A 14,167-nucleotide genomic window follows, 5' to 3' on the forward strand; every position below is an offset into this window, starting at 1 on the left:
AAAACGTTTTCAATGTGTCAGTCTGTCAAACCCGTTTAAATTACGGCCACCTGCTCTTTCATACACAGGCTAACCATGGCTGAATCATCCATCTGTGGCCCAGTCTCACTCCAGAGTGACAACAGGATGTGCCTTTCTGAATCATTGTCAAGGGTATTGCCTCATTGGATTAAGTACCCACTATGTGCAGGCCAGTGTTAAGCTTGTGGGGGTAACTCAAGAATGAGAACGTGTGTGTGTGTGTGTGTGTGTGTGTGTGTGTGTGTGTGTTCAATCACAATGAAACAGAAGAGATAGATCACACTAAAATGGAAAGACTATAGTAATTAGGGGGAAAAAAAAATGACCTAGTCTTTATTTTTAAGACTGTTGGCAGTCTGTGCATATGACTGTATACGTTTCAAAAAGACACTGATACCATTCTAAGACACTTCTAGGATAGCCTTACACAAATATTACTCAAAACATCTTTTTCTTTTTTTCTGTCTTGGAGCTATTGGGAAAAGCATCTCTGATTTATGAGGCCGTTTCAGGTCATGTTCCTACAGAATACAAAGTCACGAGGTTTAACATTGTTAGACAGTCTCTGGAGCATGTTTCATGAGACACTGCCAAGCTGCTTGGCAGGTCAAAATATCAATCATCCCTGCTATGACCATACTCACATAGGCCCCAACTGGAATTCTGAAACATTCCCAGCAATCCTTGAGCTGTCACTTGGTATGCATCCCTACTTACACAAAGGAAATCCATCAGAGCTGAAACTTAATTCATATTCACTTGGTGCAGTGCAGTTCTCTAGCGAGGCAATAGCAGCAGGGAACTGCTTATAACGCTCTTTTCAAAGACTGGTTATATATGGCAGTGAATATCTTTACAGAGCATAAGAAATAATAGCAATAACCTAATTATAAGGAAGACACATGCATTGACTAGGAAAAGCACTGGAAACAATGGCTGATTTGTTCATTGTGGAACAATTGCTCAGAAAGAGAGCGGTTACAGAACACAAGTCTCTCCTGGTGCGGTAGAACTATTAGGCAGCCTAAGGGAAGGAGTGCTCAGCTAGAATAAATGAATTTCTGATGCCAGTGCAACAGTCTTAGAATGGAAATACATACCTAGAGTTCGAAGCCTGGCAAAAAACGTGCCAGGACTAAGTGGAGCTGGATGCCACTTCTATGGTAGAAAACCAGGCAGAGAAGAGCTGTAATTCTCAACTGGTTCTCTGAGGCAAAAGTGTAGCTTGTAACCTTCAAAAATATGGGGCCAAATTTTAAATAGAATAAAATTTACTTTTGTTGCAACGAAGACTGTGTGCAGTTTAGATATGCACAGAATGCCTTGTAGAGCCTACAGTTGGTATGGCTATGTAGCAAGCATAGAGGGAGTATGAAATTGTCTGCCATTTTCCAGTAAACAGACAATCTCTTTTTGTTGCTGGTGTAGTCTCTTCATGTTCACTCTTTGAAATTTATTATTCACTCTGGAGTACTTGCCCCTTCTGTCACCCTACACATTATCCTTGGTCAGTCTTTGTTTGCTGTGCTGGTGGCTCCATTTAGCACCAAGGCACTCATGACTTCTCAGCAGGATTTTAAACATCATTCTGCCATTTACCACCTTAGTGATTAAGAAAAAGTTATCTATAAAGTGTAAGTTACAGTATCTGCCTTACAAAGTTGATGTGAAAATAAGTATAGGTAAAGCACCTACATGTAGTGGAATCTAAATAAGTTTTAGCAAGTATTATAATTAATAAACATGTCTCTTAGAGACTTGGAAGCCATGATCAGAGAGGATACTCAAAACAACTTGGAATTATAATCACAATGGTTAACAGGTATTGAGCATTTAGCAGGAATCAGAAACCAAGCTAACTCTTCATCTGTTAACTTGTACAATTCTTGGAGCAATCTTATAAGCACAATTACCTCCACCTCAGAAAGCTGGGGCAGAAAATAGCTACATAACTGGCCAATGTGCACATCACTCAGAAATGGCAGACTGGGATCTGTATCAGGCTGGTAAAGTCTGGCTCCCGAGTCAGCTTGTGAAGTGCTATGAATCTTTGATATGACAAATTTATTCTAAACCTTGTTTTTACTTCATTCCATACTCATGACTGATTCTTTTAAAAATAGAGTTAGAAGGTAAGTCCAAGTGAAGGCAAGTGAGACTGATTTTAAAAGGAGAAGAATAGTTATCCGTCCAAAGCTTTCTTCTCACAATTCACAAAACAAACTACATTCATTATTAAGTGAGGTGTGCTTGGGCCAGGTGCTGTGTAAAGATTAGAGAGAAAACCAATTGTAGCTCAGTTCCTTGTATTAACAAATCTATGTATGCCATGCTCTTGATGGGTTTATAACAGAAAAACACTTGAATGAGACTTTTGTCACATGTTATAGTTGTTTATCAACTTAAAAGTATTTATATATTGGAAGAAGTATAAAGAAGCAAATCGGGGCTGGGCAAGGTGGCTCACACCTGTAATCCCAGCACTTTGGGAGACCGAGTCGGGTGGATCACCTGAGGTCAGAAGTTCAAGACCAGCTTGGTCAACATGGTGAAACCCTGTCTCTACTAAATATACAAAAATTAGTCGGGCATGGTAGCAGATGCCTGTAATCCCAGCTACTCGGGAGGCTGAGGCAGGAGGTGGAGGTTGCAGTGAGCCAAGATCGTGCCACTGCACTCCAGCCTGGGCAGCAAGAGTGAAACTTCGTCTCAAAACAAGAACAAACAAATCTTACCTATAAACTTTGTATTCTGCTCTTTGAAATTCCAGAGTTGTCATTAGGGTGGAAAAAAAACAGCCCCAGCACAAGTGGTGCTGGCTCCCTCACCTTATTTATATATTCAGTATGACTCCAAATACTAAATAACTATAAATGCCAACCAAAGCCAGTGTAATTACCTTAAAGGTTCAAAAATGTTTTCAGGGCATCAGTCACCTGAAGGATAAAGTCCAGCCTCTTTTGTTATGTTAGTAGTATTTAAGGCCTCTTATAATTTGGCTCCAACCAACATTCTCGGCCCTATCTCATTCCACTTTCCCCTTTCCCTTTTCCTATCAATGCCTCGTACTCATGCCCATAAACACCTGCTTCTCTGTGACAATGAGACCTACTATTCAAACTGACCCAATAGTCCCATTGACAGTTTTTTTAAAATTTTTTTTAATAAACATAGAAAATGACCCTTCCAGTCTTAAAACTTGAAACTTCCATTTGTTTTATCTGAGTTCCTTCCTCAGGAAAGGACTCCCAGCCCTCTCAAAGGATCAAAGAACTGAAACTCACTGGGTAATCACATCCAGACAATGGGACTCCAGGCCTCTCATTCATCACGATTGCTTCCTTTCCCCTCCCTAGGTGCTGTTTTCCCACACGTAGTTACCTTTTTTCCCTCCTATATAAACCCATAATTTTAGTTGGTCAGAGAGATGGATTTGAGACTGATCTCCCATCTCCTCACTGCAGCACCCAATTAAAGCCTTCTTCCTTGGCAATGATCGTTGTCTCAGTGATTGACTTTCTGTGCAGCAAGCAGCAAGACCTAGACCAAACCCCTGGTGTTTCAGGAACACTTTCACAATCCTGTGGTTTTGTACATCTTGTTTCTTTCATGTAAAGCTATGCTGTTTAGTAAGGTAGTCACTGGCTAGTTAAATGTTATTTAAATGTTTAATTTTAAACTAAGTAAAATTAAACATGCAGTTCCTTGGTCACACTGGCCACATTTCAAGTGCTCAGTAGCCTCAGGTATTGGATAGTTCAGATGTAGAACATTTTCATCATTGAAAATTCTACCGGACTGCCTTGCTTTAAAGTGCCTCGATTTCCTCCCAACCTTCAACTTCTTGGCCCTTCAGGTTCTTGTTTTCAGGCCTTCAGGTTCTTGTTTTCAAGTTTCCACCTAAAAGTTACCCCTTCGTGGAGCTTTCTTTGGTGCCTCCATGTAACCTATCTCCCACTGTATTTTGTCTTATATTTCTACTCTGGTACATACAATTCTGTTACCTCAGTTGTGCATGTGGCTATATCCCCCACTTGAATGTCAAAACATGAGAAAAAGGACTTTATGTTCTCATCTTTTATGCTCATCACAGTTCCTGAATTGTAGAAATGATTTTTAGATGAATGAATGGTTTGGGATTGCATACAAAGATCCCTGATTTTGATTTTTTCTTCACTCCTCTAGGGGAGGAAAGAGAATGTTGTGTAACATTTTCATGGTGTTCTATGGAGCGAAGAGAATAAATAAGAGCCCATCTTTCTGACCTTTCGATGAATCTGGATTCATAAGGTGTGTTAGGCTCAGGGGACCTGAATTCATTGCTCTCTGTAACTCTTCCCTGATCTCTGACAGGTAAATGTGGAGGTGGAAATGATGATTATCACTAATTATACCTTCAACCCACATCCCTGTACCAATGTGTCTTAACTACTTTCCTATCCAAAACTCTGCAGCCCATCTTACATAGATTTGAAGGGGAAAAGCACCTACGAACATGATACCAATTAACCTCTGTGGTTGCCTCATTTCCTAGAAATTTTCTAAAAGAAAAGATTTAATTATCTGGTTAATATGGAACAATTTTATAGCAGTCACAGTCTCTGACACTATAAAATTATGTTTGTGTGCTTTCAAAGAGCATAATCTTTGGCCATTTCTATTTCAACAAAGTCATCAGCAAACAAAAAAGGTAGATTCATAGTACAACATTAAGTGTTAACAAAGTTATAAAGAATAATTTTCTAACCCTCTCACAGTTCACACAAGGAGACTATGGAAAGCTAAGAATAGGCTAATGGATGAGAGGCAGCCTGGTGCAGCAGAAACAAAGCCCAGGAATGAGAGACAAGAGGACCGGTGTTCAAACCTCAATTCAGACAATGTATACATCTTTCTGAGGTGATTTTTTTTTTTTGAAGGTGGTGAGATAGGACCTGGGATATGGTCATTCACATCAGAATTACTAAGGGGAATAAGTGATTTTGTTAATTTCCTAGGGCTGCTATAACAAAGTACCATAGACTTGGTGGCTTAAAATAATAGAAATTATTCTTCCATAGTTCTGGAGGCTAGAAGTCTAAAATCAAGATGCTACCAGGGCTGAAACAGGCAATTTTCCCTGACCCCTTTGCAGGACTTGTGACAGGTGTGTCTTTCTTACTCAGCCCACAGCTTTTAACCCCTCACTAAGTATGAGCATGCAGGTGAGCGTGTGCAGGAGCTAGAATCAGAGCTTCTGGGTGTCGGCAGGAGCAGAACTCCGTGCAGCCCCACGACAGCATCTGGCAGGGTACACATGACCCCTGGAGCCGCAGAGGCCATGTGTTACAGTGCTCTTTTAGTTTTGCCATCTGCAGATGGCTTAAGTGTTAAACAACTCAAGCATCCACAGCCGTGGCTCCTGAGCTCTTGTCTGGCATCCAGAAAGAATCAGATTACATGAACGAACTGGAGGGCAGTAAATATGGAGGATTTTATGGCCAATGAAAATGGCTTTCAGTGGGAAGGGGAGCTGGAAAAAGGATGGGGCAGGAAGGTGGTCTTCCCTTGGAGTCTGGCTGTCCCTGGTCAGGCTCTTCTCCAAAGTTCTGCTATGAAGCCATCCCTCTGAAGTCAAGCTGCTTTTCTGATGTCTGGCTGTTGCTTCTTTTCTCTCCTTCTCTGCCACTCTTCCACCAGTGGAGCCTGGGGTTTTTATGGGTACAAGATGGGGGCAGCACGGGCCAGGGTAATTTTGGAAAAGGCAACATTAGAATGGGAAAACGGGGATGTAAAGTTTTCACTTTGGGCCGTGGTTCCAGGCTTGAATGTGGGGCCTTCCCAGGGACTGCCCTCTTCTACCCAGTATTTCCCTGCCTCATATCAGGGCCACACTCTATTCTAGCTTCTGATGATGGCAGGCAATTCTTCGCATTGTTTGACTTGCAGCTGCATAAGCCCAATCTCTATCTCTATTAGCACGTGGCCTTTTCTCCTGTGTGTCTGTGATGTTCTCCTCTCTGTGTTCTTGTCTTTGTGTCTCTTCTCTTTTTATAAGGACATTGGTCATACTGGATTAAGAGCCTAATCTACTCCAGTGTGACCTCTTCTTAATTTTCATCTGCAAAGACTCTGTCCAAGTTCGGTGACATTCACAGGTAGCACAGGTTAGGATTTCAACATAATTGTGGAGGGTACAATTCAACCCACAACAGTAATTATTATGAAATTCAGATTCCTAAGGCCCATCTCAGAGCTACTGAATAATTCATTAACATTTTGAATGCAGTCTTCCATATGATTTCATTGTACCATAAAGTTTGGGAATGCTCGTCTAGGAAAACAATGAAGAGCTGTTGAGACAGAGTCTTGCTCTGTTGCCAGGCTGGAGTGCAGTGGCACGATCTTGGCTCACTGCAACCTCTGCCTCTTGGGTTCAATCAATTCTGCCTCAGCCTCCCAAGTAGCTAGGACTACAGGCATGTGCCACCATGCCCAGCTAATTTTTGTATTTTTAGTAGAAACGGGGTTTCACCATGTTGGCCAGGATGGTCTCGATCTCTTGACCTTGTGATCCACCCAGCTCGGCCTCCCAAAGTGCTGGGATTACAGGTGTGAGCCACTGCACCCCTCTGAAATCCAGGCACTTTGTGAAAAAAGAAATGCCTGTCCGTATTGGAGGAAGTGATGAAGCAGACTCCAGGTCTTCTCTTCTATGTTGAGTGGAAGACTTAGCCATTTCTATTATGTTATTAATGGTAAGGGCAATTCTATAAGGCTGGAAATGCTTGACAACTCTTAGGTGACTTGAATGTTGTACGTTATCAAGTTTATTGGATATTATTTTCACATACAGTTGTTTTATTGAGACCAGAAAGCCGTGACCTTTGAAAGTAAACATTTTAGTGTGACTCAGCTGAGGAAGCACCCAGGAGTGAGTGATTCCAGTCAGTAGAGATTGGGAGTCTGGAATCTTAATGAGCTCTTAGGTAAACACTAAAGCTGACAACTGCTTTGGACATTCAGAAATTATGCACTGACTAACCAATGTGAATTCCCTTATACAGGCCAAACAGGATTCAGCCAGGAAGTGCCTGACTCTGACCACTAGTTCTGATTTGGTTTCCCACTGTCTGCCCTCTACTCACAGGTCTCGTAGGTCTTACAGCTGATCTGGCTTCTGAGTTACCACCACTCTACTTCCTGGCTATCTTCCCACTGGTCTCCTTCACCCATAAATGAAGTATAATGGGGATATCTTTCAAGACTTATTTTCTTCAAGAAGTTCATTATCTTTATTTTCTAGTAACCATGTTGCACAGTTGCACCAAGTCAAATTATAGCAGTTATTGGTGTTGCTTTATAACAGCCAGATTACCTACATTTTATATATCAGAAGTCTGGTATATACTGGAATGTTATATTACTGGAATGTTAAAAAAGATGCCAAGGCAATGGCAGAGGTATTCTAAATCCAGAAGTTGGAGGATGGGATGGGAGAAAGCCATAGAAAGAAAAAAATAATTACGCAGATTTCAGGCCTTTCAGGATTAGTATACTTGGAGATGATATTACAATTCAGGAAACAGGGACAGGGAAGTCAAACATTTTTGTGTTTAGCAGCATTTAACCCAATTCTATTGAATATTATTGGGTGATTTTCCCTTGACAAATTCTCAAATAATTTAAAAATGACAAAAGGATAAATTTTAAAAAATAAAAGCAAGAAGAATGTAATAAAAGAGCAAGAAAATGAGGCATTGACCACGTCCAGAGTCAGCCCCTCGCATCTCTTCTGGCACGGCAGAGCAAGCAGAACATAGGAATAGAGCCAGTCAGACTTGTGGTCAAATTCTGGGCCTATCAATGTACAGTTCTGTGATTTGAAGCAAGGATCTTAACCCATTGTTATTCTCATTTGTAATATGGAAGTTCTAATACCCTTTTCAGGAAGCTGAGTTGAGGATGCCATTTGTAAAGTGCTTGGGGTTAGTATAGTGTCTGCAGGCTCCTCTCCCCTACAAACTCCAGTGACTCACTGATCCTTCCCATCTAATGATTAGGTCACTGGGGACTTAGGTACAGCTTACTCTTTCCAAGCTCTTTGGGGATAATACATAAATTGCTTATTTTACACAGTAATTGTGACAGTTGGAAGAAATAATGTGTATGACTATAATGTTTGACATACAAATCTGTATTAATTAGCTTTTTATATTAGCATTTTTGGTAGCTACAACCAAGATCTCTCAAATGCAAGTGAACTAGACAACAGATAAGTCAGCCTTGAAAAGATATTTGTCAAATAGATAGTTGTCTCAAGGTACCATCTCTGCCCATCAGCAATAGATGCTTTCTATGGATTTTCCTTATATTCTTCAACTTACTAATTCTACATTTATCTCAATTCTATGAACATTTAAAGAATGACTACAATGCTAGGTGATGGGATATAGAAATAAATAAATTTACCTGAGGGAGCTGGTTGTCCTGAAGAGATACCATGTATCACAGAACACTCTCCCCATTATAACTAAAAACATATCATTCCCAAGAATGGAGGACTAACTACTAAACTACTGGAAACATTTTTCTAAAGTATGTTAGATATATATTTCAAGGGGTTTGTACTATATAAATTGTAGCTGTCAGAAAACTATGAAAATATCATAAAGTGAATGCACTCTGTTGCTTCCAAGGGCAAAATCCTCTTGAAAATGGACTGTCCTTTGGGTTCTATCAACTGGAGCTACACAGTAAATGCAAACTGATCATCCATCATTGGTGTCTCCATTTACCAACAACATCACACTCTATTTAGCCTCTTGTGACTGGAATCTTATAGCCTTTTTCTTACTCAAATGAATGCTCTATCTTACTGGGTTAGCTGAGTATTTTCTTGTCTATGACCCAGGGAGAATGAATGACTCAGAGCAATGCCAGCCTGGAAGCCAACAAGAGGAGTTCAAATCAGGTTGGCTTGGTTTGCTAAATCAGATTAGCTCAGATTCTCATGTGATCTACACTTATAGAGCAAGAAGCAGCCAAATTATTAACTAGAAGCAGCCAAATTAATTAAATGTGGCTACTTAAGATCCTGATGCAAAGGTAATTTTGTCCATTTCATTCTTATATAGTATCTAACACAGTGCCATGTACAATTAGGTGCTTGATAAAGGCTATTAGTTTTATTGGATGAATGAGGTTTGGCTTTATGGAATTCCGTAAATAAAGATATGACTTAGATTACATAAATTGGTCAATACATACAACATGATTAGCCAGTGGATAATCCATGCTTAACTGGTTTACAATTGTTTCTTAACATTTTCTGTGTAATTATTTTATTTCTCCTTGCTCCTCTGCAGAAGGTGGGTTGAGAGCAAGCTTTCCAATGAGGCCATTCTTTAAAGGGCTTTGCTTCTGCAAGGATAGGAATGAGACATTTTCCCTCAGGGTTCTATGCAGTTCTCACCTTTGGGTCAACACCACTGTTGATGCAGCTGTTTTGGTCCAAAGATGAAACTTCTTTCCTTATTCTTTGGATTTCAAGATCATCCAGGTCCCTAATCATCAATTCTATCAGATTTACAGTCTGACATATTTTAAAACCACATATTTTGTAACACATACTATCCTGAAATAAAATTTTATCCATAATTAAATAATATATCCTAATTGAGAAGACAAGTAAAAGGAGAAATAAAATACAACTAAGTGAATTGATTTCGTTAACTAATTAATTAAATGGATTTATTGTAAGATTTTTCAACATGTAAATGTGGGAAAATGACTACACTGGAAAGCAAAATGAAGTATAATGTATCCACATGAGGAACTGCTATGAATGTAAAAGCTACAAATGTACCTTGATGTAAATTTGTTGCATTGGTGACTTAAATACCATCAGTGACAGGATTTTCTCAAATGATAAAAACTCTTGGTAAAGTTCCAAAGAAAACAAAGTATAGCTTTTTTTTTTCAAGTTATATGGTAGTTGCATTCCTGGAAATTCAGTACATATTGAAACTATGCAAAAATACTTTGAATTTATGATGCAATACAGTTAGAGTCCAAGCTTAGAAAATTATCATTTTTTTTTCACTTACATGTACAGGTCATGTAAAATTCCTGTGGGATTTGGGACAAGTCTTTGTGTATGGGACTGTTCTATGACTTGCAGATTGTCTAGAATCCTTGGCCTCAGTCCTCCAAATGCCTCGAGGACTTCTGAATAACTATGATGACCAGGACATCTCTACAAATTCCAAAACCGATCCCTTGGAGATTACTGATTCAGAGAAGCCAAAAAATTAAATTAGTCAAAAAATAATAAATGGGGGGAGTCCTAGGAAGCTGGCAGTAGGAGCAGCAGCATATTTGAATCTCTCTCAATTCCCCCATAAATTAGGCAAAGCCATGAGGATAGACAATGTAGGTTAAGAACAATATCCAAAAAAGGATAGGAATAGGGAGAGCATATGAGAAGAATAAGATTGCTCATTGCTTTATAGTTATTAATGAAAAGTAAAAGGATATTGCCTCAAATCAGATGCTCAGAAAGGAGAGGATGGAGAAGGGGCTGCAACTTAATCTCAACATTATTTATTATGGGGAAGTTATTAGACAATAACCAAAAAAGACAGTTAAGGAAGATGAATTAAAATGTTAGTTATAAAAGTAACCACTGGAATAAAAATACAGTATCTCCTAAGTACAAAAAAAAATACATTTAAGAGAAAATAATAGAACATACAGTAAAAGTATTGGCATAATTAAATATGTACTTTAAATATTTCAATTCATGCTTCATATCACTAGCAGGAAAAAACTCCAAAAGAAGATAAAATTTAGGATAAAAAACATAGGATAAATATAAGTGCTAGGAATAAACATGAATGAATTCCTCTATAACCCAGAAATAGAAAAAACATTCCCACCAAAATTCAAAATTCAGAAGTAATTAGAGGAGAGAATTTTGATTACATTAAAAATTTTAGCCTGGGAAAGGAAGCATTATAAACAAAGGAAGGCCAGGCATGGTGGCTCAGGCATAGTGGCTCATGCCTGTAATCCCAGCACTTTGGGAGGCCGAGGCAGGGGAATCACCTGAGGTCAGGAGTTCGAGACCAGACTGACCAACATGGTGAAACTCTGTCTTTACTAAAAATACAAAAATTAGCCAGGAGTTGTGGCAGACTCCTGTAATCCCAGCTACTTGGGAGGCTGAGGCCAGGAGGAGGATCACTTGAACCAGGGAGGCGGAGGTTGCAGTGAGCAGAGATTGCACCACTGCATTCCAGCCTGGGTGACAGAGTGATACTCCATCTCAAAAATAAATAAAGAAATAAAGAGAAAAGACAAATTTCAGGAAACATTTGCAATTTATATGACAAAGGGCCAAAATCTTTAAAAATTTTCTAAAAATGAAAAAATAGACTCAATAAATGAACAGAAAGTTAAGAGAAAGAGATGCAAATTTCTCTTAATCAGATGAAAGATGATCAATTTCACCCATCACAATATATGTACAATTTAAAACTGCACTGAGGTACTCTTTATTACCTGTCAGATTGGGAATCTTTTTTTTTTTTTAATTTATTTTTTATTATTATTATACTTTAAGTTCTAGGGTACATGTGCATAACGTGCAGGTTTGTTACATATGTATACTTGTGCCATGGTGCTGTGCTGCACCCATCAACTCGTCAGCACCCATCAACTCGTCATTTACATCAGGTATAACTCCCAATGCAATCCCTCCCCCTTCCCCCCTCCCCATGATAGGCCCCGGTGTGTGATGTTCCCCTTCCCGAGTCCAAGTGATCTCATTGTTCAGTTCTGTTAGACAACATAATCTTTTGTCAAGCTGTGAGGAAACAAATACTCTCATATACTGTATTGGGAATGGAAGATGATACAAACCCTATATAGGAGAATTTGTCAATACCAAGCAAGATAACAAATGCACTTGTCCTTTAGCCCAGTGCTATGAGGGTGGAGCCCTCAAGAATGGGATTAGTGCCCTTATAAAGGAGGCCTTGGGGGAGCTGCTTTGCTCCTTTACTATGTGAGGACGCAGCAAAATGATGCTATCTGCGAGCCAGAAAGTGGGCCCTCACCAGACACTGAATCTACTGGTGTTTTGATCCTGGACTTCCCAGTCTCCAGAATTGTGAGAAATTGATTTATGTTTTTTTGTAAGCTTCCCAATGTATGGTATTTGGTATAGCAGCCCTAGTGATCGAAGACACCCAACAACCAACCTTTTAGAATTTCATTCCAAAGGTATACTGGCAAAAATTTAGAAAGATGCATGACTAAATCCAGTCGTCCCAGAATTATCTATGATAGCAGAACCCTGGAAACAGCACAAAAGTTCATTAAGGGCAGGGGTGGGGTGGGGTGGCTGGGCAAATAAACTATAGTATTAGTACATTCACCAAACTACGTTCTGTGGAGCATCATAGGGGAATTAGAAAAACCCAGATGCTACTGTGAAGTATTCTCCAGAATATATACCATGTGTGTAGGGTGGTTGCGGGAAGTAGGAACTATTTGTGTAGAATGCTTAACCTGATGAAAAAGGGAACATGAGCATTTGTTTTTAAAGAGAAAAGGATAAATTACAAAAAGGAGGTTACCTAGCAGGAAAAGAAAAATAAAGGGGACAGGAATAAAAGCTAGACTTATTTGAATCCTTTGTTTTATAGATGTGACTTTGGGACTATTTATCTATTTTGCATAATTACAAAACAAATTAATTTTTTAAAAAAGCAAAAAGAATCCGGTAAAGGGCTAGTCTAATACAGGAGTTCAGGTAAGAAATGGTGGGAGTTTGGTTTAGGGTCATAGCAGTAGGGAAGTAAATTGGGTTGAGATATATTGTGAAGTTAGAATTGAGGACTTGCTGATGGATTGGATTTGTATATTGAGGAAAATTAAAGATGGCTCCTAAGTCTAGGGAACTACTGGATAGATGCTCATAACATTTACCAAAACAGGGAACATAAGAAAGAGATTTGGGTGAGGTTGGGAGTGGGAAGAAAAGGGAAATGTTCTTTAGATTGGTGTGTGTAAATTCTTCATATGAATTGAGATGTAAATTTCAGGGATAATAGTATGTAAATAATATGTAACGATATGGGAATAGTGAGACCATCTACAGAGAGCGAGTAGAAAGAGGGGAAGAGAGAAATCTAAGACCAAACCAACATTGAAGCAAATTAGAGGAAAAATGTGCAAAAAAGGACACTAAATAAGTAGCTGTCAGGAGGAAAATGTATGAATCTTGTATTATAGAAGGAAAGATGGGGAAGTGGGGAACCACATTCTGTTGCTCCACGGTAATTGATATAACTGATTTATTTTTAAGTAAATGAGGATTCATTGGTCAAATGACTGCATTCAGGACTTTTTACCTAATATTTTAGGGATAATTTTCCTTAGCAATACATTCTGAGTAGCTCTCTGACATTTCTGTGTCTTTAGTCTTTATGTTTTTTGTTTGTTTGTTTACTATGTAAGATGAGATAGAAATGTAATTCTGAAGCAAATTGCCAATGATAATTTTGTAAGGCCACACAATTCTAGTTCACACTGCTTTATATAGCTTCATAAGCTGAAAGCCTCAATGGTATTCTGTTTTAAATTTTGTAGCCATTTTATCTAGTATGACTTTTTAAAAATAGGATTTATATGTAAAATCCAAGTGAAGAGTAAAGAAGGTTATAAACAAATAGCCAATTTCAAATTTGGCTCATCCTCAAGGTAGAGCTGGTCTTTCACCGTCATCCCACTTTTAGACTCATAGAAATGTAGAACTAGAAAAGACCTTACAGACTGTGTCACTGTATACCTTACTTTACAAATAAAGAAATCAAGTTTCAGAAAGCAAAAAAAAAAAAGCAACACATAAAAATGTGAAGTAAATATGCACTTAGTGGTATAACCACATAGAACAGAGCTATTCTAAGTGAGCTTTGAAGCACGGTTATTTGACAGTCATTTCTAGTGGAATACAACCTAAGAATGAAAATAACTGAAACAACAATTGAAGTATTTATAGTAATTGTATTTTAGGTGATAATGTCAGTATTAGTGGTAGTGTCAGTGTGTTGTGGATAAAACATGAATACTTATGTACTATTCTTTCATTCCCAGTGTT

The sequence above is a fragment of the Mandrillus leucophaeus genome, unplaced genomic scaffold (genome assembly GCF_000951045.1).
Source record: "Mandrillus leucophaeus isolate KB7577 unplaced genomic scaffold, Mleu.le_1.0 Scaffold1736, whole genome shotgun sequence".
Lineage (NCBI taxonomy): Eukaryota > Metazoa > Chordata > Mammalia > Primates > Cercopithecidae > Mandrillus > Mandrillus leucophaeus.